The sequence below is a fragment of the Anolis carolinensis genome, unplaced genomic scaffold (genome assembly GCF_035594765.1).
Source record: "Anolis carolinensis isolate JA03-04 unplaced genomic scaffold, rAnoCar3.1.pri scaffold_19, whole genome shotgun sequence".
Classification (NCBI taxonomy): domain Eukaryota; kingdom Metazoa; phylum Chordata; class Lepidosauria; order Squamata; family Dactyloidae; genus Anolis; species Anolis carolinensis.
In genome coordinates, this window is record NW_026943829.1 from 1,010,168 (window position 1) to 1,036,020 (window position 25,853).

Genomic DNA, 25,853 nt, shown 5'->3' on the forward strand with positions numbered 1-25,853 from the left:
GTTATCTGGCTGAATTAGTCTGCCGAGCCTTTCAGTGCTAATCAAGCTTCACACTTGCATTCACACTTGCCTCAAACAGACAAGAGTCCTTTTCTCCCACCCTGGACCTCCCACAATCAGGGCCAGCTAACTTCTCCCAACAAAAAGATCCCTCCAGGCAGGAAGCAGCCAGGCTTTGAAGCTGAAGGGCCATTCAATGTGGCCTGCTGCAACATTCACACTTGCCTCAAACAGACAAGAGTCCTTTTCTCCCACCCTGGACCTCCCACAATCAAGGCCAGCTAACTTCTCCCAACAAAAGATCCCTCCAGGCAGGAAGCAGCCAGGCTTTGAAGCTGAAGGGCCATTCAATGTGGCCTGCTGCAACATTCACACTTGCCTCAAACAGACAAGAGTCCTTTTCTCCCACCCTGGACCTCCCACAATCAAGGCCAGCTAACTTCTCCCAACAAAAGATCCCTCCAGGCAGGAAGCAGCCAGGCTTTGAAGCTGAAGGGCCATTCAATGTGGCCTGCTGCAACATTCACACTTGCCTCCAACAGAAAAGAGTCCCTTTCTCCCACCTTGGACCTCCCACAATCAGGGCCAGCTGACACCTCCCAACAAAGAATCCCTCCAGGCAGGAAGCAGCCAGGCTTTGAAGCTGAAGGGCCATTCAATGTGGCCAGTTGCAAGATTCACACTTGCCTCCAACAGACAAGAGTCCTTTTCTCCCGCCCTGGACCTCCCACAATCAGGGCCTGTTGCAACATTCACACTTGCCTCCAACAGATAAAAGTTCTTTCTCACACCCTGGACCTTCCACTGATATATAAACCCCACTTGCCTAGTTTCCAACAGACCCTACAACCTCTGAGGATGCCTGCCATAGATGCGGGTGAAATGTCAGGAGAGAAAAATGCTTCTGGAACTTGGCCATGCAGCCTGGGAAACTCACAGCAACCCAATATTTTTGTAAGCTGCCCTGAGTCCCCTCGGGCGAGAAGTGCAGGCTATAACTGTTGTAAATAAATAAATAAATAAATAAATAAATAAATAAATATTCAAATTATTTTAACTGGAAATAGCTCAGGATGTTGCCTCATTGTCCATGTCAGAGGAGACACAAGTGCATCCTTGGCTAGCTTCTGGATATGAAGTTAGCAAAGCAGGAAAATGTTCCTTTTCTGGGCTACAGCTCCCCAAATCCCCAGGAAACTGTAGACCAAAAGGTAACCTCTGGCAACGTGCCATATTGTCCCCTGCCTCAAGCTGGCCCTGGATGCAGCTCAAATTCAGAACTGTCCATCAGGATTGGGCGATTGAGCAGTCAACCAGCCATAGCAGCTGGCTGGCATGACAACTCCCTTATCATGCACAGAGATGCTTACGAGGCCCCATCAGTCGAAGGACGTGACATGCCTTCCCGAGGAGACTGTGCATCGTGGTGGGATATTTAGTGCTCTGTCCAGGAGGTGCCAGGTTTCTGTAGGATTGGACTGTAAATTGCCATGGCCCTTGGTCTTCCATAAAGTCCTACAATGCCAGCTTCTGCCATTCATCTCTTGCCATCACTCAGTTCATTATCTTTACAGATGGCGAGGTTTAGAGCTTGGGCATATGGTGTATCACACCCAGCCATGTTTCTAACATCAGGATGAAGTGGCCATCGTGTTCCAGAAATGTTCACAATAATGCTTAGGAAAATCCTCCTCCACCTCCAATTATTTCCAAATTGTCCAGCCAATATTTGTAATTGGTATCCGGAGTCGTAGGAGAGTGTTTCAAGGAACAGATGGCTCGAGCTTGGGAAATCATGATTTTGGACCACTGATCTATCATGGCCAATGGGATTGTTGATAGACAATGTCAAGTTCTAGGTTGCCCTCCAGGCCTGATGCCACCTAGGACCACAGCAACACACAAGAATCCAGAGTATAAGTAAAGAGTTGACTGTAAAAATACATAAAATATGTGAAAAAGCAGGAAATAAGAAAGAAGAGGAATACAGCAGAGTCTCACTTATCCAAGATAAACAGGCCGGCAGAACATTGGATAAGCAAAAATCTTGGATAATAAGGAGGGATTAAGAAAAAAGCCTATCTATATATATAAAAGAGTGATGGCATCACTGCGACCCACAAAACAACAAAACTACAGGCCCCCCAACCTCGAAATTTGACAGCACAACCCCTCATCCACTCCTCTAGGTTGATACAACAAAAAGCAAAGAAAAATAAAGTCCTAATTAGAGGGAGAGAAATAATTGTTTTTATCCAATTGCTGCCACTTAGAAGGCTCTAAGCTCTGCCCACTTGGTCTCCTAGCAACCCACTCAGCCCAGTGTTAATAAAAGAATAAAAAATAAAATAAATACAAATAATACAATAAAAACACTAAAAAAATTAAATACTATAATAACAAAATAACTAAAAATAATACTACAAAATAATAAAATATAATAAATAAAAAAGATAAGTTACAATAAAATTAATTTTAAAAAGTACAAATAACGTCAAATAAAAATTCCACAACAACTTTTAACCAATACCACCACCACTTTGCCACAGCAACGCATAGCCGAGCACAGCTAGTACAATATAAAATTAGAACACTGGATAAGCGAAAATCTTGGATAGTAAGGAGGGATTAAGAAAAAAGCCTATTAAACATAAAATTAGAACATTGGATAAGCGAAAATCTTGGATAGTAAGGAGGGATTAAGAAAAAAATCCTATTAAACATAAAATTAGAACATTGGATAAGCGAAAATCTTGGATAATAAGGAGAGATTAAGAAAAAAGCCTATTAAAATTAGAACATTGGATAAGCGAAAATCTTGGATAATAAGGAGGGATTAAGAAAAAAGCCTATTAAACATAAGATTAGAACATTGGATAAGCGAAAATCTTGGATAATAAGGAGGGATTAAGAAAAAAGCCTATTAAACATCAAATTAGAACATTGGATAAGCGAAAATCTCGGATAATAAGGAGGGATTAAGAAAAAAGCCTATTAAATATAAAATTAGAACATTGGATAAGCGAAAATCTTGGATAATAAGGAGGGATTAAGAAAAAAGCCTATTAAACATCAAATTACATTATGATTTTACAAATTAAGCACCAAGACATCATGTTTTACAAGAAATGGACAGAAAAAACAGTTCAATACACAGTAATGTTATGTAGTAATTACTGTATTTACAAATTTAGCACCAAAACATTGCAACATTGACTACAAAAGCAATGACTACTAAAAGGCAGACTGCCTTGGATAACACAGAACCTTGGATAAGTGAGACTCTACTGTAATACAAAACAGGTTCAGCAATAGGTGATAATCTTACAGGATTCCAAATGTCTCATGAAAATCCAAAGGTCACACAGTCCAGGAATAGTCAAAAATCACAAGTAGAGCATAAATTCATAAGCAAAAGATATCCTTAGGAAAAAAAACTTAGCAAGAATCACAAAGCAAGAATATAAACAACCTTCCAAGATATTTGAATCCCATGAGCAGGACACAAGAACTCAGGCCTAGGTTCTCCCTCGAACACCAATGTTGCCTGAACTAATTTAAAGGTAAACAACTGGCCGTTAATAAGCAGTCATGAAGTCATGGTGTTTCCCATGAACTTTATCTATTTCCCACGTAAACATGCTGACCTTAGGAATTGATTCTCTGTCCTGATGTGCAAACAGAGATCCTGGTTTATCTCCATACCACCAGGTACTTTCCCTTGAGTTTTCTGTTTCACTTCATTCTTCTTCTCTCCTCCCCTTATCTAATGATGTTGTTTCTGGCTCCTGTGACTGACCTTGGAGCTCAGCACGGTCTGAGTCAATTTCATTCCCTTGGTCTGTATCACTTTGAACCCCAGGAAATCCCACAATCCCTTCTGAGTCTTCAGTGAACCCATCATCCCCTGGCTGCTGAACTACAACAGTCTATTCCAGGGGTCCCCAAACTAAGGCCCGTGGGCCGGATGTGGCCCTGCAAGGTCATTGACTTGGCCCCTGTCCTAAACTTTAGACTTAAGGTTGATCTAAGTCTACCTGGTCTTTGGAGGTCTCTTTGCTTACTTATGGCCTTATGAAATTGTCTAGATTGTCTTTGAAGATCTCTTTGCTTAGCTTCGACCTTATGAGATCGTCTAGATGGTCTTTGAAGGTCTCTTTGCTTAGCTACGGCCTTATGAGACCATCTAGATGGCTTTTGGAGGTCACTTTCCTTACCTATGGTCCTATGAGACTGTAGATGGCCTTTGAGGGTCCCTTTCCTTACCTATGGTTTTATGAGATTGTCTAGATGGCTTTTGGGGGCCCCTTTCCTTACCGATGGTCTTACAAAACCATCTAGATGGTCTTTGAGGTCCCTTTCCTTATCTATGGTCTTCTGATGCCCTTATGAGATCATCTAGATGGCCTTTGAGGGTCCCTTTCCTTACCTATGGTCTATTGAGACCATCTAGATGGCTTTTGGAGGTCACTTTCCTTACCTATGGTCCTATGAGACCATCTAGATAGTCTTTGAGGATCCCTTTCCTTATCTATAGTCTTATGAGACCATCTAGATGGCTTTTGGAGGTCACTTTCCTTACCTATGGTCCTATGAGACCATCTAGATAGTCTTTGAGGATCCCTTTCCTTATCTATAGTTTTATGAGACCATCTAGATGGCTTTTGGAGGTCACTGTCCTTACCTATGGTCCTATGAGACCGTCTAGATGGCCTTTGAGGGTCCCTTTCCTTACCTATGGTCTTATGAGACCATCTAGATGGTCTTTGGAGGTCTCTTTCCTTACCTATGGTCTAATGAGATCGTCTAGATCAGGGGTCCCCAAACTAAGGTCCTCCAGGGTCACTGACCTGGCCTCTGTCCTAAACTTTAGACTTAGGGTTGACCTAAGTCTGAAATGACTTGAAGGTACACAACAACAACAATCATAATTTTGGACTATTTCATCCTAATCCGGGCCCCCAACACTCTGAGGGACAGTGAATCGGCCCTCCACTTAAAATGTTTGAGGACCCCTGGTCTATGCAGTTCCTTCGTGGGATTTTCCATCTTTAAATTAGCACTTCAAATAGAGGAGGAGAACTTCCAACTTAAAGGCAGGCTGTGCAATGCAGGATGGCCAAATTATCAGCATTCATCAGAGATGGATAAAGTTACTATTTTGGGCTATATCTCTGAGAATCTCCCCGCTAGGCTGTGTTGCTTAGAAGATACCGAGAATTGCAGTATGAAAATGTTTCAGAGACAGTTGCTTTTTTGCCCAAAGTTCAAGACAGAGGACTTCTTTGTAGACTGGATCCAGCAGTTCCCTGTCTCGGTGTAAATCTATTGCCTATGTTCCTATTTCAATCAACCCATTCTTCAGAAGCAGGAGAACTGGAATCTGACACAATATTTTAGAACAATTTTTCTTCCACCCTCCCCTATCCCAAATTTAGGGTGTAGGCAGAGCCCTAATTTTGAGTTGGAGCAAAAAGCTGATACTTGAAGAAGACATTGACCCACCCTTGAGAGAGATGAGCCAGTTGTCTCACGTGAGATAAGGCAACCGCCTGCTTTTGCATTCAAATCAAAGCTGTAGTGATCTGAGCACTGAACTCTGGAATCCAGGGTTTGGATCCCCACTGCTGAATTATTCCCCTGCTATATTCCTGCAAACCTTGAAGTTTCCCCCCAGGGACCCACAGATGACTCAGCCTGTCTGCTCAAGTCATCCAAGGACACCCTTCTGTCTGTTCCAGACCCTCCAGGACAGGGTTGGAGGGGACGAACGAGAAGGACATTTCCTCCATTGTGTCACCCAGAAGGTATCAGTCCCCTAATAAAATGAAACAAAGCAGCAAGCGGTTATGCAAGAGGAGCAAAAGGCAACAGACTTTGCTTAAGTCTCAGATCCCAGATTTAATAATAATAATAATAATAATAATAATAATAATAATAATAATAATAATAATAATAATCTTTATTCTTATACCCTGCCTCCATCTCCCCGAAGGGACTCGGGGCGGCTTACATGGGGCAAAAGCCCGAGCAAATACAATAAGGAACACATCAAACAGCAAAAACCACGCGCAAATGAGAATAAACATGTTAAAAAAACAGCAAAAACATTAGTAAAGACATATTAAAATACAGCAATAAAATCATAAAAAACGAACTGGGCGAAAGTGCACTAAGTGTGTTTTGTAAACATGAGGCAGTTATTAAAATGTTTCAAAATAAAGAGCGAAACGTCAGGAGAGAATGCTTCTGGAACATACAGCCTGGAAAACTCATAGTAACCCAACAATAACATACCTCTCTCTATCCAGGTGTATGTTTTAATCAATGGGGTAAGATTTTGGATTACCCATTTTTAAAGCCTAGGTATCCATACATGTACGTAGATCGCAAACAAGATGTAGTTAAAGCAATGTAACTAATTAATAATTTCCAATTATAAACCAAACACAACAAAACGATAGTACAGCAAAAGTAATCAGAAGTGGACACAAGCCAGACACAGAAATGGGAAGCAAAGGATGTTTGCACAGGCATCCTTGATAGATAAGCATGTCATCCATCCCCAACCTGTTGTTGAACCTGGCTGCTATTGCTCTGTGGATAATTGCAGCTTACAGGTAGAAGGTGGGCAGAGTCAGAGCACCTGAAACCCAGAATTACTTGCCTGCAGCAGCCTCACGCTTGAGGAAGATTTCAGGGCCCGGGCAGCTTTTGTACTGTGCAAATATGTAGCTAGAACCTGGCTTGCTCATCAGGGATAACCTCACAGCAGTCCTTCCCCTTTTCAAGCTGGTTGTTCTGACAGGGTTTGATTATCACAGTAAAATAACAAATCTAATCATACCAATAATAATAGAGAAAAATTATAAATATACCATATATACTCGAGTGTAAGCTGACCCAAATATAAGCCAACCAAGACCTGCACCCGGGTATAAGCTGTTTTAATCAGAATTGGATTCTTCCCCAATGCTGTCAGTAAGTAAGTAAGTAAAAGTTTATTTGTATGCCGCCCTCTCTCCCAAAAGGGACTCAGGGCAGTTTCCAATATAAAATCAGCATAAAACATTGTACAATAAAACACTGAAAACACTATAAAACGCTATAAGAATTTTTTAAAAAACATAACAATTGACTAAAACAATCACATAAACAGAAGCAATATAATCACTCAAATAACACGTGGCTGGCATGACCGCAAGGAGCGTCAGCCTATATACCATATATACTTGAGTATAAGCTGACCCGAATATAAGCCTGCACCCAAGTATAAGCCGTTTTAATCAGAGTTGGATTCTTCCCCAATGCTGTCGGCATATATACCGTATATACTCAAGTATAAGCCGAGGCACCTAATTTGACCACAAAAAAACTGGGAAAACATTGACTCCAGTATAAGCCAAGGGTGGTAAATTTCAGAAATAAAAATAGATTCCAATTACCGTATATACTCGAGTATAAGCCGACCCGAATATAAGCCGAGGCACCTAATTTGACCACAAAAAAAGGGGAAAATATTGACTTCAGTATAAGCCGAGGGTGGGAAATTTCAGAAATAAAAATAGATTCCAATAACTGTATATACTCAAGTATAAGCTGATCCGAATATAAGCCCGCACCCGAGTATAAGCCGTTTTAATCAGAGTTGGATTCTTCCCCAATGCTGTCGGCATATATACCATATATACTCGAGTATAAGCTGACCTGAATATAAGCCGAGGCACCTAATTTTCCTACAAAAAAACTGGGAAAACATTGACTCCAGTATAAGCCGAGAGTGGTAAATTTCAGAAATAAAAATACAGTAGAGTCTCACTTAGTCAAGCTAAACAGGCCGGCAGAACCTTGGATAAGCGGATATCTTGGATAATAAGGAGGGATTAAGGAAAAGCCTATTAAACATCAAATTAGGTTATGATTTTACAAATTAAGCACCAAAACATCATGTAATAAAACAAATTTGACAGAAAAAGTAGTTCAATACGCAGTAATGCTATGTAGTAGTTACGGTATTTACGAATTTAGCACCAAAATATCACGATATATTGAAAACATTGACTACAAAAATGCCTTGGATAATCCAGTTTTGGTGCTTAATTTGTAAAATCATAACCTAATTTGATGTTTAATAGGCTTTTCCATAATTCCCCCTTATTATCCAAGATATTTGCTTATCCAAGGTTCTGCCAGCCCATTTAGCTTGGATAAGTGAGACGCTACTGTGTTAATAATATTAATAAAAATATAGTAAAATAAATGTAATAGCAGCAACAATAATAGAGAAAAATAATAAATGTACCATATATTCTTGAGTATAAGCTGAACCAAATATAAGCCAACCAGGACCCTCACCTGAGTATAAGCTGAGGGGGGCTTTTTCAGTCTTTAAAAAAGGGCTGAAAAACTAGGCTTATACTCGAGTATATACAGTATTTGCATGTGCATACACAAAGACAGGGAGAGAAAAATTGTGGACACTGAGATCAGAGGAAAACGAAACGCCAAAAAGTACAGGCAGTGACAATTACGGAAAAGCTTAAACATATGTAAAATACTCACCGCGACATGCGTCGATGCTTTACGTCCATTTTGGCTTTAAGGTAATTGTCACAGCCTGTACTTTTTGAACGTCACTCGTTTCATTCACTCCTCGCCATCTTCCCGAGGGCAGCCACTTAGGCATCACCAAAATGAGGCACGAAAGAGCACACAGATTTGCATTAAATCTGCCAATGGTAATTTTTTTATATATATAGATGCAAATTTGGATGTAAGAGTTACTATAATCCAAATAGGAATACAAGCTTTCTCGGCACAGTTGACTGCCTGGGACATGCATGGGTGAACTTCGGCCCTCCAGATGTTTTGGACTCCAACTCCCACCATTCCTAACAGCATTATCTGTATCAACTTGCCAACATTTAACTGAATTGTCCAATTCTTTCTGAAAAAGACACTGTGATATCCAGTATGCCCAAAACATCGGTTATTTTGCTGAACCAGATGTACTTTTAAATCTATAGAAATGTTTGGTACTGAGGCTGCGGCAATTTTCCACTGGTTGCTTCATACAGGACAATCTAACTCTTTAGTTCATTGAGTTCTAACTTCACCGAACAATACATATTCATAAACTATACTTTCTAATAATGGGGACAGTGGTCCTGCAAAGGTTGTGTCTAAAGCCTTGAGACCCTCTTGGGTTTATTTTATTTTTTGCGGTTAGGAAGTGAGGACAATGTTGCTGTTTAGGAGCATTTTTCCTCTAGGAATTTGGACCAAAAATTGATTTTTCCAATCTGGCAATGCCAGGCATACAGGGTCTCAAGATTCAGCAATGGGACTTACTTTCATTGTTTCCCATCATACAAGGGTTGAATGAAAAGTAATGCCTCCACCTTCGTAACTCCTCAACACATGGCAGTCCTGGTATGCGTCCAAATGACATATATTATTACAGTTCCCCGTACAAAGCTCGATTTGGCCGTACCCGGCAAAATGAAAAGGAGCAACAGCTCTAACACAAAAGTTATTCAAGTCTGGTATTGGTTCCAATGTATATAGGCTTCAGGGATACATAGTCAATGAAAATATCTTCCAAACAATTTAAACAGATGGTTGGTCGTGTTGCTGTATACTGGAATGAAGAAAATAATGATGGAGCACCGCTCTCAAAAAAGTCTTCGAAAATAAAGTCTAAATAAAGTCCCAAGTCTACAGGGGTCCCGGGTATTTTTGTACCCTGTTTCAGGGAGAAAATCCCCTTCTTCAGGAGTTGTTATACTCAGCAACAATGAATTTCTATATAGTGCCTAATTGCTTTCACTGAGTGACCCTGCTTGTGGTGATTTCAACTGCGAGTGTTTGTACGGGGAACTGTAATAATATATGTCATTTGGACACATTTTCTTTGTACATAGACTATCGTATGTTTGTATAGATACTTTACAAGTATTCTGGGATTTTGTATAGTAGTCCTGGTATGCGGCATCTAACTTGTGTGACCGACAAAGAGTTGGACGTCCTGTGACAGCAACCACCGAGTTTCACAAGCAAAAGGTTGGCAGATTGATTCAGGATGATCATCGTATCACTCAGAGAGAAATTTCAAGCATCATTGGCATTTCACAAGAACATGTGGGTCACATTATTGCTTTGCTTGGCTATCAGAAGATCCAACTCTTTGTTTGTCACATAAGTCAGGTGTTCCCACCTCAACATCTTTAAACTTACTTGCCCAACGACGCACAGGACTCACATCAACACAATCACCATAATCACCTTTCATTCTCTGATGAATCTCCTTTGGGGTGGCACCTTCTGCAGTCAAGAATTCAGTGACTGCACGTTGCTTAAGTCACATTGACCGACCGTCTGCACAGGGTTCCAGACTTTGCACTTTAACAACACAACCGTTCAATGCTAAGGCTTCCCTGTCTGCGCAGGGTTCCATACTTCGCACTTTAACAACACAACCGTTCAATGCTAAGGCTTCCCGCCAAATGGAACTGTAGAGGAGAGTCTACTAAATAAGCCAGGACCTGCCGCAGACCAGTACTGCCATCTGTTGAGGAGTTATGAAGGTGGAGGCATTACTTTTCATTCAACCCTCATCTTTAATGTGTATCCCATCCATATGGACAATATGATGGGGGGGACAGATGCAGAAGAGGGTCTTCTCAGCCATGGCATCCCACTTGTAGAATTCCTTACTTTTGCAGACCCTCCCTGCACCAGTGTTGCTACCTTATTTTTTTTTTGGTTTCTAGTCAACATGTGGTTTTTTTTATTATATGTCTTCACTAAGCCTAATTTCCTTTGAACCTTGTCCATGGTTGTTTTAAAACCCTTTTAAATCTCTTTCAATTACAGTAGAGTCTCACTTATCCAAGCTTCACTTATCCAAGGTTCTATATTATCCAACACGGTCTGCCTTTTAGTAGTCATTGTTTTTGTAGTCAATGTTGCAATGTTTTGGTGCTAAATTCGTAGATATAGTAATTACTACATAACATTACTGTGTATTGACTGCTTTTTCTGTCTATTTCTTGTCAAACATGATGTTTTGGTGCTTAATTTGTAAAATCATAATGTAATTTTATGTTTAATAGGCTTTTTTCTTAGTCTCTCCTTGTTATCCAAGATTTTTGCTTATCCAATGTTTAATAGGCTTTTTTCTTGATCCCTCCTTACTATCCAAGATTTTTGCTTATCCAATGTTTAATAGGCTTTTTTCTTGATCCCTCCTTATTATCCAAGATTTTTGCTTATCTGATGTTTAATAGGCTTTTTTCTTGATCCCTCCTTATTATCCAAGATTTTTGCTTATCCAATGTTTAATAGGCTTTCTTCTTGATCCCTCCTTATTATCCAAGATTTTTGCTTATCCAATGTTTAATAGGCTTTTTTCTTGATCCCTCCTTATTATCCAAGATTTTCGCTTATCCAATGTTCTGCCGGCCCGTTTATGTTGGATAAGTGAGACTCTACTGTACTTGGAATTTTTGATACGTTATGTCTAGATTTTAGTTCTGCCTTGTTGAAATCGTTTATGCCGTCTATAAACCTGTTTACAGGTTTGAAATCTCATGATAATAACTAGTAAATATTGCGGTTTGATTCGAATAGTTTCCAACATTTACTGGAAGTTTGTTTCCAACATTGATTTTTGGGGAATGCTTTGTGGGCAGGTTGCGGGTTTGGGGCAGGGTCAAGGGAGTGTTTACAACGGAAGCATTGTTCCCAAGCGGCCTTTTTGTACATGTTGTGCAATTGTTGTTGTTGTTATGGATGGAAGAAGGCAAACAAATTCTGCCAAATCAACCTGAGATATGTTCGCCTTGCTTTGGGTGTTCTTACTTATTAATACGTTTGCCATCTTGACCACACTCTGATGCCGCTCGTCTCTCAATTTTCATCTGTGAAATATTGGAGGGTATACTCTATGTGTGTGCATAGGGAGTGATATGATATATCTGGGGATAATGGTGGTTCTTCTGGAGTTATTCCCTAATGCTATATTTCTCCTTCTACAGGAGGGTCCCTACTCTACTCGGAAGGTGGGACAGGGAGAGGAACCAGCGAGGTGCACCAGACGTCGAAAGGTCAGTGTAAACCCACCACCATGTCTTTCAGGACATGCAAGATGCAAGGCCAATGTCTCCCATTGCTGGATTTATTTATTTATCATGTCAGAAGCAAATTGGGTGAACTTATAATGTATTTAAAAACACAAACAAAGTTAAAAACTTGGCATTATATTACGAGGGCTATCCAGAAAGTAGATTACGTTTTGGAATTAAAAATGAACAAAGTATAGGAGAAAACATTCACCATATGCAGTTGAAAGCCACACCTAAATACCACTTCTCAACATAGTTGCCATTCAAATCTAGGCACTTATGATAGCGATGAATTGGGCCGGGCTCTGGCGCAGGCTGGTGAGCAGCCTGCTGCAATAAATCACTCTGACCATGAGGTCATGAGTTCAAAGCCGCCCCGAGTCCCCATTGGGGAGATGGTGGCGGGGTATAAATAAAGTTTTATTATTTTATTATTATTATTAAGGCCAGCCCGTGAAGGGGTGAGCACCCGTCAATTAAAAAAAAAAGCCCCTGCTCGTTGCTGACCTAGCAACCCGAAAGATAGTTGCATCTATCAAGTAGGAAATAAGGTACCACATATAAAGTTTATAAAGGAGCCCTGATGGCAAAGTGTGTTAAAGCACTGAGCTGCTGAACTTGCAGACCGAAAGGTCCCAGGTTCAAATCCCAGGAGCGGAGTGAGCGCTCGCTATTAGCTCCAGCTTCTGCCAACCTTGCAGTTCAAAAACATGCCAATGTGAGTAGATCAATAGGTACGGCTCCGGCGGGAAGGTAATGGTGCTCCATGCAGTCATGCCAGTGGCCACATGACCTTGGAGGTGTCTGCGAACAACGCTGGCTCTTCGACTTAGAAATGGAGATGAGCACCAACCCCCAGAGTTGGTCACGACTGGACTTAATGTCAGGGGAAATCTTTACCTTATAAAGTGGGGAGGCAAATTTAACTAATTTACAATGTTGGAATGAGGAAGTGCCGTCACAGTGGATGATGAATCAGCTGCTCTCCAGTGTGGCCAGAATCGAACATCCCCTCAGGAGAAGGTTAAATTGCCTCTGCATCTGTCTCTGTCTCGGTTCTATGTGTTATATGGGCATTGAATGTTTGCTCTATATGTATATCATGTGATCCGCCCCTGAGTCCCCTTCGGGGTGAGAAGGGCGGAATATAAATGCTGCAAATAAATAAATAAATAAATAAATAAATAAATAAATAAATAAATAAATAAATGGGCTTGGCAACTCCTTCCCCACCAAACTCTGCCGCTTGCGTTCTCAACCAGCCGGTCACCCCTCTCCACAGCTGCGCATCATCACCAAAACGCTGCATTGAGGACGCAAGCGGCAGAGTTTTGTGGGGAAGGAGTTGCCAAGCTCATTCATCGCTATGAGAAGTGCCTAGATTTGAATGGCGACTATGTTGAGAAGTGGTATTTGGCTGTGGCTTTCAACTGCATACGGTAAATGTTTTCTCCTATACTTTGTTCATTTTTAATTCCAAAACGTAATCTACTTTCTGGATAACCCTCGTAGATTTCCTTTGACCACTTGGAGTGCCTCTGATGTTGCCGTGAGAAGGTCCTCCATTGTGTATGTGGCAGGGCTCAGGTTGCATTGTCGTACCTTGTCTGTGGTTTGCTCTTCTCCACACTCGCATGTCATGGACTCCACTTTGTAGCCCCATTTCTGAAGATTGGCTCTGTATCTCGTGGTGCCAGAGCGCAGCCTGATCAGTGCCTTCCAAATCACCCAATCCTCTGTGTGCCCAAGAGAGCGTCTCCCATCTGGTATCAGCTACTGATTGAGATTCCGGGTTTTCACCTGCCACATTTGGACTCTTGCTTGCTGTGGTGTTCCTGCGAGTATCTCTGTAGATCTTAGGAAGCTGTTTCTTGCTTTAAGGCGTTGGTTTGCTCGCTGATATCTGAACAGAGGATGGACCGGAGATGTCAATACCTTGGTCCTTTCATTGCTGGCTGCTATTTCCTAACGGATATCGGATGGTACAATACGGGCTAAAAAGTATAATTTTTCCATGGGTGTAGGATGTAGACATCTTGTGAAAATGTGTCATGTCTCATTAAGAGCCACATAAACTGTTTTAACGTGGTGAGATGTATTCCACACTGGGCATGTGTATTCAGCAGCAGAGTAGCAAAGCTGTGTCGGGTTGTGATCCCAGGTTGTGCCAAACAGCTTTCGTCCAATATTATTTCTAGGACCCACTTTTTGCTTGATATTCAAGCAGTGGTTCTTATAAGTCAGAGTGATTTCCAAGTATTTTGTTGTGCTGCAATGCTCCAGGAGGATTCTTTCCCAGGTCATGCTCAAGGCTTGAGATGCTTGTTGGTTCTTAAGGTGAAAAGTATGTGTCTGCAGTTTAGATCGATTAGGAATGAGCTGGTTTTCCCTGTAATAGGCAGTAATCTTTGGGGTTCAATTTACAGCCCAAAAAGCTCACAACAACATTTATAAGGGTTATTCTTATGTTCTTCCAAGAGAGAGGGGGAAACAAAGCCTTAACTCTCTGCTATCCTTTTGATAGGCAAAACAAAAGCCTAACAGCACAGCAAGAACTTCAGAGAGGCAAGAATCCAAAAGGACCTTTATGATTGACACAGGAATGTTGAAACAGCGAGCTTTAGGCAGTAAGAGCACCTAAAGCTCCGGAGAGCTTCTGTTCAACCATTTCAAGTTTGAGCAGTGATGGCATGATCGTCAGCATAGAAGGAAATCTCTGTCCCTTCTGGCAGTGGTTGATCATTTGTATAAATGTTAAACATGGATTGCTAGATTATCATTCATAAATCAACACTATGAGACCATTTCCTCCACTTAACTTCAGTGTTTGTGTGCATAGGTGATATTGTGTTTGTACGTTCGTGAAACAATGTCCTTTTTCACCAGCCCTTGGCTTTCAAGAAGCGCACACTTTCTCTCTTTCTCTCACATTCACAACCCAGCCGTGTGAAGAGTGAAAAATCCCAGCCTTAATATTTAATTACAACGCGAGCAATTAATACATTCTGTCCAGGGAGGGTGAGGGGAGACTCAAAGGGATCGTTAACATTAATGATGCATTCAGAACAAATAAGATGCCATTAATATACGGAGGCCCATGGATGTACTGAAGGGAAAAAAGAGTAAGAAAAGGGCAGCTTGTACTCTCAATTTTAAAATGTGTGCATGTATCCACAGGCTGGGCAAATACCTCAAGTAAGATTCCCAAGTCAGGCCAGAGTATGGCCCAACTTCATTCCCCAACTGGCCAAAAATGTCCATAAATCAGGTCAATCAAACTTGCAATGTGATCATCTCTCTTCTTGGGCTGAACATACCAATTGTCTTTATCATGGGATCAGACACGGGTCGAATGAAAAGTAATGCCTCCACCTTCGTTACTTGGGTTAGGATGGGAATATTTTAATAAATCAAATGCAGAAATAATCCTTTAATTACCACTATTCACTTTTCCACATCATCACCAGACAATTGGAAACATTTCTGCCAACAATGAATATGTTTTCTGAAGCCGTCACGGAAGAAGTCGACACTCTGTTTCTGCAACCGGCATCTCACAGGACCCATCGTGCACAGATCTTCCGATAGCCAAGCAAAGCAATAATGTGACCCACACGTTCTTGTGAAATGCCGATTATGCTTGAAATTTCTCAACAACGATCATCCTGAATCAATCTGTCGACCTTTTGCTTGTGAAACTTGGTGGTTGCTGTCACAGGACGTCCAACTCTGCCACGGAAGGCAGATGTTCTCACCTCAACATCTTTAAACTTATTCGCCCAATGACTGCTTTTGACACAATAAATAAATAAACTGCAATTGCGGAGAGGTGTTTGAGAGATCTTCCCCCTTCCCAACTTGGATGCTTTTGGATGCAAAAACACCTTCAAATCTGTATAGATGAAGGGAAGCGAGTCTCTTCCAGACTGCAAAATATCCTGAGCCAACCCCCTAGGGCTTTAGGCTGGCGGGGAGATATCGTTTTGTTCTTTATCGGTATAGGTCTTAATTCTGTTTTCAATCTGTGTTGTATGTTTTAATTGGATTTGGTTTTGTTTGATTTGACCAAATCAACAAATCAAGTTTTTCTTTCCTTTCAGTTCTGGCTTGCCTTTGGGGGCTGAGGGACAAGCTGAAGCCTTTCTGATTAAGGAGGCTTTCAAGGCCCCTTGTTGAGGTCAGCGGGTTGCTAAACCAGTGCTAATGATGCTTTTATAGGCGGCTGAAGTGGGTTAGCCAGGCAACACTCAACCTCAACAAGGAGAGGGCGGGAGGTGTAAAAGCCATTGTAAAACGCCACAAAATATGCATGCACACACATGCACCACTTGACTTCATTCCGACATTGCAGGCAAGACCATGCACCGCATCTACGAGGGTTGAATGAAAAGTAATGCCTCCACCTTCGTAATTCCTCAACAGATAACAGTCCTGGAATGTGGCAGGTACTGGCTTGTTCAGTAGACTCTCCTCTACAGTTCCATTTGGTCGGAAGCCTCAGCATTGACTGGTTGTGTTGTTAAAGTGCGAAGTATGGAACCTTGCGCAGATGGTCGGTCAATGTGACTTAAGCAACATGCAGTCACTGAATTCTTGACAGCAGAAGGTGTCACTCCAAAGGAGATTCATCAGAAATTCAAGCTGTTTGGGGTAATTGTGTTGATGTGAGTCCTGTGCGTCATTGGGCGAGTAAGTTTAAGGATGTTGAGGTGGGAACATTGTTACCAGGTGAGTGTGCAGCGGAATCAGCAGAGTCCAGTTAACACCATGTGCAAAAGACTCAGACCAGGCAGAGGAATTGAAAGAACAAAAGGAAAAACTTTACTTGTTGAGTTGAAGTCAAATAAACAGTTCAGCAATCATACAATGTCCATGTAGTTGCATAAGATCAATAACCAATCAATCAGCATTCAATATATATACAGCATAGCATATTTAAATCAGCTACTTGACCGTAGCCAGAGAGCCTGTCTATTTTCTGTGCTCTCCCACCAAGCTCAAATTCCAACTGACAAACCAACTGACAAACCAAGCCATCTGCCATCAAACCGATACATTGTTTTAGGCGTGGCTTTGCCTCTGCAAAGCTGAGCTCTTTTGCAGAGATTTCCTGCAAACATCTTTTGCAAGGATTTCTTTACACACACACATAGCAATTTGGGGCAATAAATATCTGACTTGCATGACAAACAAAGAGTTGGATGTCCTGTGACAGCAACCATAGAGTTTCACAAGCAAAAGTTGACAGATTGATTCAGGATGATCGTCATATCACTTAGAGAGAAATTTCAAGCATAATGGGCATTTCACAAGAACGTGTGGGTCACATTATTTCTTTTTCTTGGCTATTGGAAGATCTGTGCACAATGGGGACTGTGGGACGCTGGTTGCGGAAACAGAGTGTCAACTTCTTCTGTGACGACTTCAGAAAACGTGTTCATCGTTGGCAGAAATATATCCAATTGTCTGGTCATGATATGGAAAAGTGAATAGTGGTAGTTAAAGAGCACATTCTAAGGATTATTTCTGTGTTTCATTTATTAAAATACTAGCTGTGCCCAGCTACGCATTGCTGTGGCTAAGTTTGGTGGTATGGAAAATAAGGTTGTGAGGAATTGGTGGTAGTTAGTATATGTGCTGTCCTAAAGCATGTAAATTTACAATATTTCTTGTTATTCCTTGTTTTGTCTGCTGGGGGCAAGTAGGAATGCTGCAATTAGGCAAAATGATTTGAATGTAATGACCTTTAAGCTTCAAAGCCTGGCTGCTTCCTCCCTGGGGGAATCTTTTGTTGGGAGGTATTAGCTGGCCCTGATTGTTTTATGCCTGAAATTTTCCTGTTGTCAGAGTGTCGTTCACACTGAACACAGTTCAAAGCATCCCCATTACCCTTTACTGTAAGCCCTCCCCCCGTTGTTATTATTATTAGAGAGGCTCGCGTGCTGCGTCCTGCGCCACGCATGCGCATATGGCCTTTTGGTGTTTTTTGTCTCTTTTAGGCGATGTATGTGAGTAATAGTTTTGATCGTGTTGTCGGAACCTAGCCACAAGAACCGTGGGTTGTGTTGCCAAGTTTCGTGTTTCTGGGTGGTTTAGTTTCGTTGTCTACTTTTAGGTAAAAATTCCATTACATTTTTATATTTATAGAAGATTCCCATCCAAACCCAAGTAACGAAGGTGGAGGCATTACTTTTCATTCAACCCTCGCAGATCCTCATACGTCTTTTGTGTCAGAACCCTGCTACTAGAGCCTGGATGTGGCTCTGAGTTTCAGGGTCACTGACATTGATAAGACACCTGCGGCTCAGGACTTGGAGAAGAAACGGCTGCTGGACTTGGCGGGGAATTTGCGCGGGGTTTTACTGAGCGGGAAGAGACTGTTCAAATGAGGGGGAGGGTATATAAAGGAGGGTTGGCCGTAGTATCCCATTCTTGGCTTTTCTGATGTTCATGTTTCCTACAGTAAAAGTTCCTGGTGATACCACAGAGAGTCTTGTGTGTTCATTCAGGAGCGGCTGTGGTGAGCTGACACTTTTGAATTAATTAGAATTAGAATACATAAAGCAATCTCCCCATTCAGCACTGGATTTGATCATCCCCTCCAATTAGGAGAGAGCGAGCATGGTCTTAGACTGCGACTCTGGAGACCAGAGTTCGACTTTCTGCTCAGACTTGGAAACCCGTTGGGCAACCTTGGGCAAGTTATACTCTCTTGGCCTAAGAGAAAAGCAAACCCCCTCAAAACAAAATTTGCCAAGAAAATCCCTTGATAGGCTCACCTGAGGGTCACCAGAAGTTTAAAATGTCCTGAAGGCATATAATAAATGCCCATAATAGGATTCAGGGTCCCTTGAGCTATGATCTTTCCTTGAACTTTGGAGAGGATGCTCTTGCAATGCTTGGAGGCAGTAGGGTCAGAGATGAAGAAAATTAGCTGTGTTCTGTGTGTGTATAAAAGGCAGGGAGGACTTTGGAGGTTCTGGGAGTTGTATTCCAAAAGGCTAACCTTTCCGAGCTCTGAATTTATTTATTTATTTTTTGCTGCCACTCAAGGAAATGGGGGCTGAAATGTTGTGCTCTTACTCACAGCAGGAGTTGGCTGTACTAAAGGGCAGGGCCCGACTCACCGGGCCCTGCAGATTGCTGGGAAGGGCGCTCCCTCCCTCCCAGCATGGCGGCGGACCAGGGGGCTTCTTCTTCCCAGGAGCCCCCTCGGCGCGGCGGGAAGGTTTCCCGCCGCCAGCACCCGCTGGCCAATGGCAGGCCAGCACTCCTGGGCTGCCATTGGTCAGCGCCCCTCCATGGGCGGGGCCGCACCAGGCTCCGCCCCCGAGAGGCTCAACAGCAGCCATTCGGAGGCTGCAGCTTGGAGGAGGAGGACACGCACGGAGCAAGAGAAAGAAGGCAGCGCGAGGAAGAAGGCAACGAGGGGCATCGGAGTTACAGTAGGAAGGCTGGAAACGAGGGGAAGGTGAGGGTACCCCGCTGGGAGTCTGGGCAGCTCCGTTTGGCATCCGCCGGGCGGTTTCATTCATGGGACATTGTCAACTAATCATGGGTCCTTCTCCTGGCCTCCGCTGCCTCCCGGCCTTGCGCAGGCCACCCCCCCCATTGCCGTGCTCCCCCCACACTCCCTCTTCACGGAGTCGTTTGCTCCAGCACCCCCCCCCCCCCCAGCCTGGCCAACGCTTTATTTCCGGGCCTCCTGGCCTCCGCTACCTCCCGGCCTTGGGGCCATCGCCTTGCTCCCTCACACTCCCTCTTCTCGGGGTCCGCTTGCTCCAACACCCCCCCTCCCCCGCCAGGCCAACGCTTGATTTTCGGGCCTCGGGCAGCGTCCCGGGTGCATGCGTTCCTCATGCTGGCCTTCCGGGGGGCCCGGGCGGCGAGCGAGGGGGGGGTGTGGGCGGCGGCGGGAGCGCGGAGCGGCCCCTCAAGCGCACCTTTACTGCTGGGCCTCGCGTCAGGCGCAGGCCCGGGTGGCGGCTGCAGGCCCGGGTGCCCCAAAAGGCTAACCTTTCCGAGCTCTGAATTTATTTATTTATTTTTTGCTGCCACTCAAGGAAATGGGGGCTGAAATGTTGTGCTCTTACTCACAGCAGGAGTTGGCTGTACTAAAGAATACACTCCAGATTCTCCTGAGAGCTTGTACGTGTTCTGTGCCAAGAAAAGCCTCGCTCTGTGGTCTGAATAAATATATGCACATAAGGCAGTGTCTGCACACATATGTAGGGAAGCCTGAGGAGAAGAAGAGAGGAAGGGAGGATTGAACAGGGGATCTGAGACCCCAGACTTGAACTCGTCTTATTTCTGAACCACTTTTCTTTGCAGCCATACCATATGCTGCAGCCATTTGGCAGCAACAGGGCCGAGGAACTCTCTGTTGCCCCACTTTCCAACTGCTTTGAAATGTCCCAGTTTCTCTTTCCTTCTCCAGGAAGCAGCCAGACTTTGAAGCTGCAAGGCTATTCAGTGCTAATCAAGGTGGCCAATGGCAACATTCACACTTGCCTCCAACAGACAAGAGTTCTTTCTCCCACCCTGGACATTATTCCACAGATATATAAACCCGACTTGCCTGAAGGTAAAGGTTTTCCCCTGACATTCAGTCTAGTTGTGGCCGACTCTGGGGTTGGAGTCCCTGTGGGGAGATGGTGGCGAGGTATAAATAAAGTTATTATTATTATTTTATTATGACACAGCAAACAAAATAGATATGCTGGATTTCATATCACAAAATCACAAGTCAAACACTTCCCAAGTGTCTAGAACTGTGTGATGTATTATTATTATTATTATTATTATTATTATTATTATATTTTATTTTATGACACAGCAAACAAGATAGATATGCTGGATTTCGTATCACAAAATTACAAGTCGAACACTTCCCAAGTGTCTAGGACTGTGTGATGTATTATTATTATTATTATTATTATATTTTATTTTATGACACAGCAAACAAGATAGATATGCTGGATTTCGTATCACAAAATCACAAGTTGAACACTTCCCAAGTGTCTAGGACTGTGTGATGTATATTATTATTATTATTATTATTATTATTATTATATTTTATTGTATGACACAGCAAACAAGATAGATATGCTGGATTTCATATCACAAAATCACAAGTTGAACACTTCCCAAGTGTCTAGGACTGCGTGATGTATTATTATTATTTTATTTTATTTTATGACACAGCAAACAAGATAGATATGCTGGATTTCGTATCACAAAATCACAAGTCGGATGATGCACGTAGATCCCAGTCGGGTGGCCTTTTGCAGTTGGCAGATCGTGATTTTGTCAATGTCTATTGTTTCCAAATGCCGGCTGAGATCTTTTGGCACGGCACCCAATGTGCCCATCACCACCGGGACCACCTGCACTGGTTTCTGCCAGAGTCTTTGGAGTTCAATCTTGAGGTCCTGATAGCGGCTGAGTTTTTCCTGTTGTTTTTCGTCAATGTGACTGTCACCTGGGATGGCAACGTCAATGATCCAAACCTTTTTCTTTTCCACAACTGTGATGCTTGGTGTGTTGTGTTCCAGAACTTTGTCAGTCTGGATTCGGAAGTCCCACAGTATCTTTGCGTGCTCATTTTCCAATACTTTTGCAGGTTTGTGATCCCACCAGTTCTTAACTGCTGGGAGATGGTACTTGAGGCATAAGTTCCAATGAATCATTTGGGCCACGTAGTTGCACCTCTGTTTGTAGTCTGTTTGTAGTCTGTCTGTGCGATTTTCTTCCAGCAGCTGAGGATATGATCAGTGGTTTCATCGGTTTCCTTGCACAGACTGCATTTTGGGTCATCAGCTGATTTTTCGATCTTGACCTGAATTGCCTTTGTCCTGATGGCTTGCTCCTGGGCTGCAAGGATCAGGCCTTCTGTCTCCTTCTTCAGGGTCCCATTCGTGAGCCAGAGCCAGGTCTTCTCCTTATCAGCTTTTCCTTCCATTTTGTCAAGGAACTTTCCATGCAATGTTTTGTTGTGCCAGCTGTCAGCTCTTGTTTGTAGTGCGGTTTTCTTGTACTGGTTTTTTGTCTGCTGTGCTTTGAGGAGTTTCTGATTTTTGACTTCAATCAAAGCAGGTTCTTCTTCTTCTTCTTCTTCTTCTTCTTCTTCTTATTATTATTATTATTATTATTAGGACCCTTAGATTGTGGACCTTTGATCTGGGGGGCTTCCTTGGATTTTGGTGGAAAGGAGTATTAGAGTTACGTGTCATCTATGTAAAGATGACACTGAACTCCAACACGCCGGATGACCTCACCCAGAAGTTTCATGTCGATATTACAAGGGTTGAATAAAAAATAATACCTCCACCTTCGTTACTTGGGTTTGGATGGGAATATTTAAATAAATCAGCTGTTCAATGCCAAGGCTTCCCACCAAATGGAACCGTCTGTGCAGGGTTCCATACTCCGCACTTTAACAACACAACCATTCAATGCTAAGGCTTCCCTGTCTGCGCAGGGTTCCATACTTCGCACTTTAACAACACAACCGTTTAATGCTAAGGCTTCCCCGTCTGCGTAGGGTTCCATACTTGGCACTTTAACAACACAACCGTTCAATGCTAAGGCTTCCTGCCAAACGGAACTGTAGAGGAGAGTCTACTGAACAAACCAGGACCTGCCGCAGAGCAGGACTGCCATCTCTTGAGGAATTACGAAGGTGGAGGCATTACTTTTCATTCAACCCTCGTACACAGGCGGAACTGGACAATTTGGACAGAAAAACAAGAAAACTCATGACCATCCATCATTCCCTGCACCCTCGCAGTGATGTTGACCGGCTATATCTGCCTAGAAGATCAGGGGGCAGAGGACTCTTACAAGTCAAACAAGCAGTCAAAGAAGAAGAACATGCCCTGGCAGAATATGTAAAGCAAAGTGAAGAACCTGCTTTGATTGAAGTCAAAAATCAGAAACTCCTCAAAACACAACAGACAAAAAACCAGTACAAGAAAACCGCACTACAAACTAGTGCTGACAGATGGCACAAGAAAACATTGCATGGAAAGTTCCTTGACAAAACTGAAGGAAAAGCTGATAAAGAGAAGACCTGGCTCTGGCTCACGAATGGGACCCTGAAGAAGGAGACAGAAGGCCTGATCCTTGCAGCCCAGGAGCAAGACATCAGGACAAAGGCCATTCAGGCCAAGATCGAAAAATCAGCTGATGACCCAAAATGCAGACTGTGCAAGGAAACCGACGAAACCATTGATCATATCCTCAGCTGCTGTAAAAAAATCGCACAGACAGACTACAAACAGAGGCACAACTATGTGGCCCAAGTGATTCACTGGAACTTATGCCTCAAGTACCACCTCCCAGCAGAAAAGAACTGGTGGGATCACAAACCTGCAAAAGTCTTGGAAAATGAGCACGCAAAGATACTGTGGGACTTACGAATCCAGACTGACAAAGTTCTGGAACACAACACACCAGACATCACAGTTGTGGAAAAGAAAACGGTTTGGATCATGGATGTCGCCATCCCAGGTGACAGTCGCATTGACGAAAAACAACAGGAAAAACTCAGCCGCTATCAGGACCTCAAGATTGAACTTCAAAGACTCTGGCAGAAACCAGTGCAGGTGGTCCCGGTGGTGATGGGCACACTGGGTGCCGTGCCAAAAGATCTCAGCCGGCATTTGGAAACAATAGACATTGACAAAATCACGATCTGCCAACTGCAAAAGGCCACCCTGCTGGGATCTGCACGCATCATCCGAAAATACATCACACAGTCCTAGACACTTGGGAAGTGTTCGACTTGTGATTTTGTGATATGAAATCCAGCATATATATCTTGTTTGCTGTGACATAATAAAATAACAATAATAATTCTTTATTTCTAGACTGCCCTCTCTCCCCAGAGGGACTTGAGCCTTCACTCACCAAACTACAGATCCCAAGATTACATAACATTGAACTATGACAATTTAATTACAGATATCTCAAATTAATTACAGGTATCTCAAATAGGAGCTCTATCCTCTATTGCCTTGTTTTCAGGAGATGCTGCTGGAGCTGGAGCGCAGGAGAGCCTGGCCTGTGTCCGGTGGCGGCAAAGAGGAGCTCCTCTTGTTCCGGGTTTTCCAGAAGAGGCTCAAAGGGTTGAAGAGCGGGGAAGAAATGCACCGGCAGCAAGAACTGTTCCTTCAAACCAGGTGAAGTCACGCAGTCTGCGAGGGACACCGAGGCCCCATCTCCACTGTTTATTTTACCTGTTTGAGGATGTTGTTTACATATGTACTGCTTGTTCTTTGGGCTTGTCCCCATGTTAGCCGCCCCAAGTCCCTGCAGGGAGATGGAGGCGGGATAGAAAAATAAAGTATTTTTAGTATCAGAAGTGACTTGAGAAACTGCAAGTCGCTTCTGGTGTGAGAGAATTGGCTGTCTGCAAGGACGTTGCCCAGAGGACGCCTGGATGTTTGATGTTTTTACCATCATTGTGGGGGTTACTCTGGATTACAACAACAACAACAACACATTATTATTATTATTATTATTATTATTATTATTATTATTATTATTTTATGACACAGCAAACAAGATAGATATGCTGGATTTCGTACTGTGTCATTATTATTATTATTATTATTATTATTATTATTATTATTATTACTATTTTACCTGTCTCTCCTTTCGGCTCCAGGCAGGACACAGCATTGTCAAATACATCTATAAAATTATATATTAAAACATAGTAATATATATTATTATTATTTCGTGTCAGGAGCGACTTGAGAAACAGCAAGTCGCTTCTGGTGAGAGAGAATTGGCCGTCTGCAAGGACGTTGCCCAGAGGACGCCTAGATGTTTGATGTTTTTACCATCGTTGTGGGGGCTTCTCTGGATTACAACAATCCTGGATTACATCATCATCATAATCATCATCATTGTTGTTGTTGTTATTATTATTTATTTACCTGTCCTTTCGGCTCCAGGCAAGACACAGCATAATCAAATAGATATATAAAATTGCATATTAAAACATAGTAATTATACAGTAGAGTCTCACTTATCCAACACTCGCTTATCCAACATTCTGGATTATCCAACGCATTTTTGTAGTCAATGTTTTCAATATATCGTGATATTTTGGTGCTAAATTCGTAAATACAGTAATTACTATGTAGCATTACTGCGTATTGAACTACTTTTTCTGTCAAATGTGTTGTATAACATGATGTTCTGGTGCTTAATTTGTAAAATCATAACCTAATTTGATGTTTAATAGGCTTTTTCTTAATCTCTCCTTATTATCCAACATATTCACTTATCCAACGTTCTGTCGGCCCGTTTACGTTGGATAAGTGAGACTCTACTGTATTATTATTTCGTGTCAGGAGCGACTTGAGAAACAGCAAGTCGCTTCTGGTGAGAGAGAATTGGCTGTCTGCAAGGACGTTGCCCAGGGGACATTGCCCAGATGTTTTGGTGTTTTTACCATCCTGTGGGAGGCTTCTCTCATGTCCCCACACGGGGAGCTGGAGCTGACAGAGGGAGCTCATCTGCATCCTCTCTGGACTCGAATGAGCAACCTTCAGGTTAGCAGTCCTGCTGGCACAAGGGTTTAACCCATTGCGCCACTGGGTGCTCCAGTAAAATATATAAAAACATACATATTAAAATACCTGATACAAAAGTTATGAAAACTCTTAGAATCTACTTCCAGCCGTAGTTTTTCTCATGCGCTGCCATGTGGAAGCC

The 25,853-nt window shown here is 42.6% G+C and overlaps 1 protein-coding gene and 1 long non-coding RNA gene across 6 annotated transcripts in view; both read left to right on the forward strand.

Moving 5' to 3' along the window:
• The window catches only part of LOC134294703 (transforming acidic coiled-coil-containing protein 3-like), a 755,386-nt gene that overhangs the window by 590,978 nt on the left and 138,555 nt on the right, over positions 1-25,853 (forward strand). The gene's annotated exons all lie outside the window — the stretch shown is intronic.
• The window catches only part of LOC134294706 (uncharacterized), a 9,598-nt gene continuing 7,908 nt past the window's right edge, over positions 24,164-25,853 (forward strand). Inside the window, exon 1 of the long non-coding RNA XR_010001431.1 lies at positions 24,164-24,307. This is a non-coding gene — a long non-coding RNA (uncharacterized LOC134294706). The remainder of the gene's footprint in view (positions 24,308-25,853) is intronic.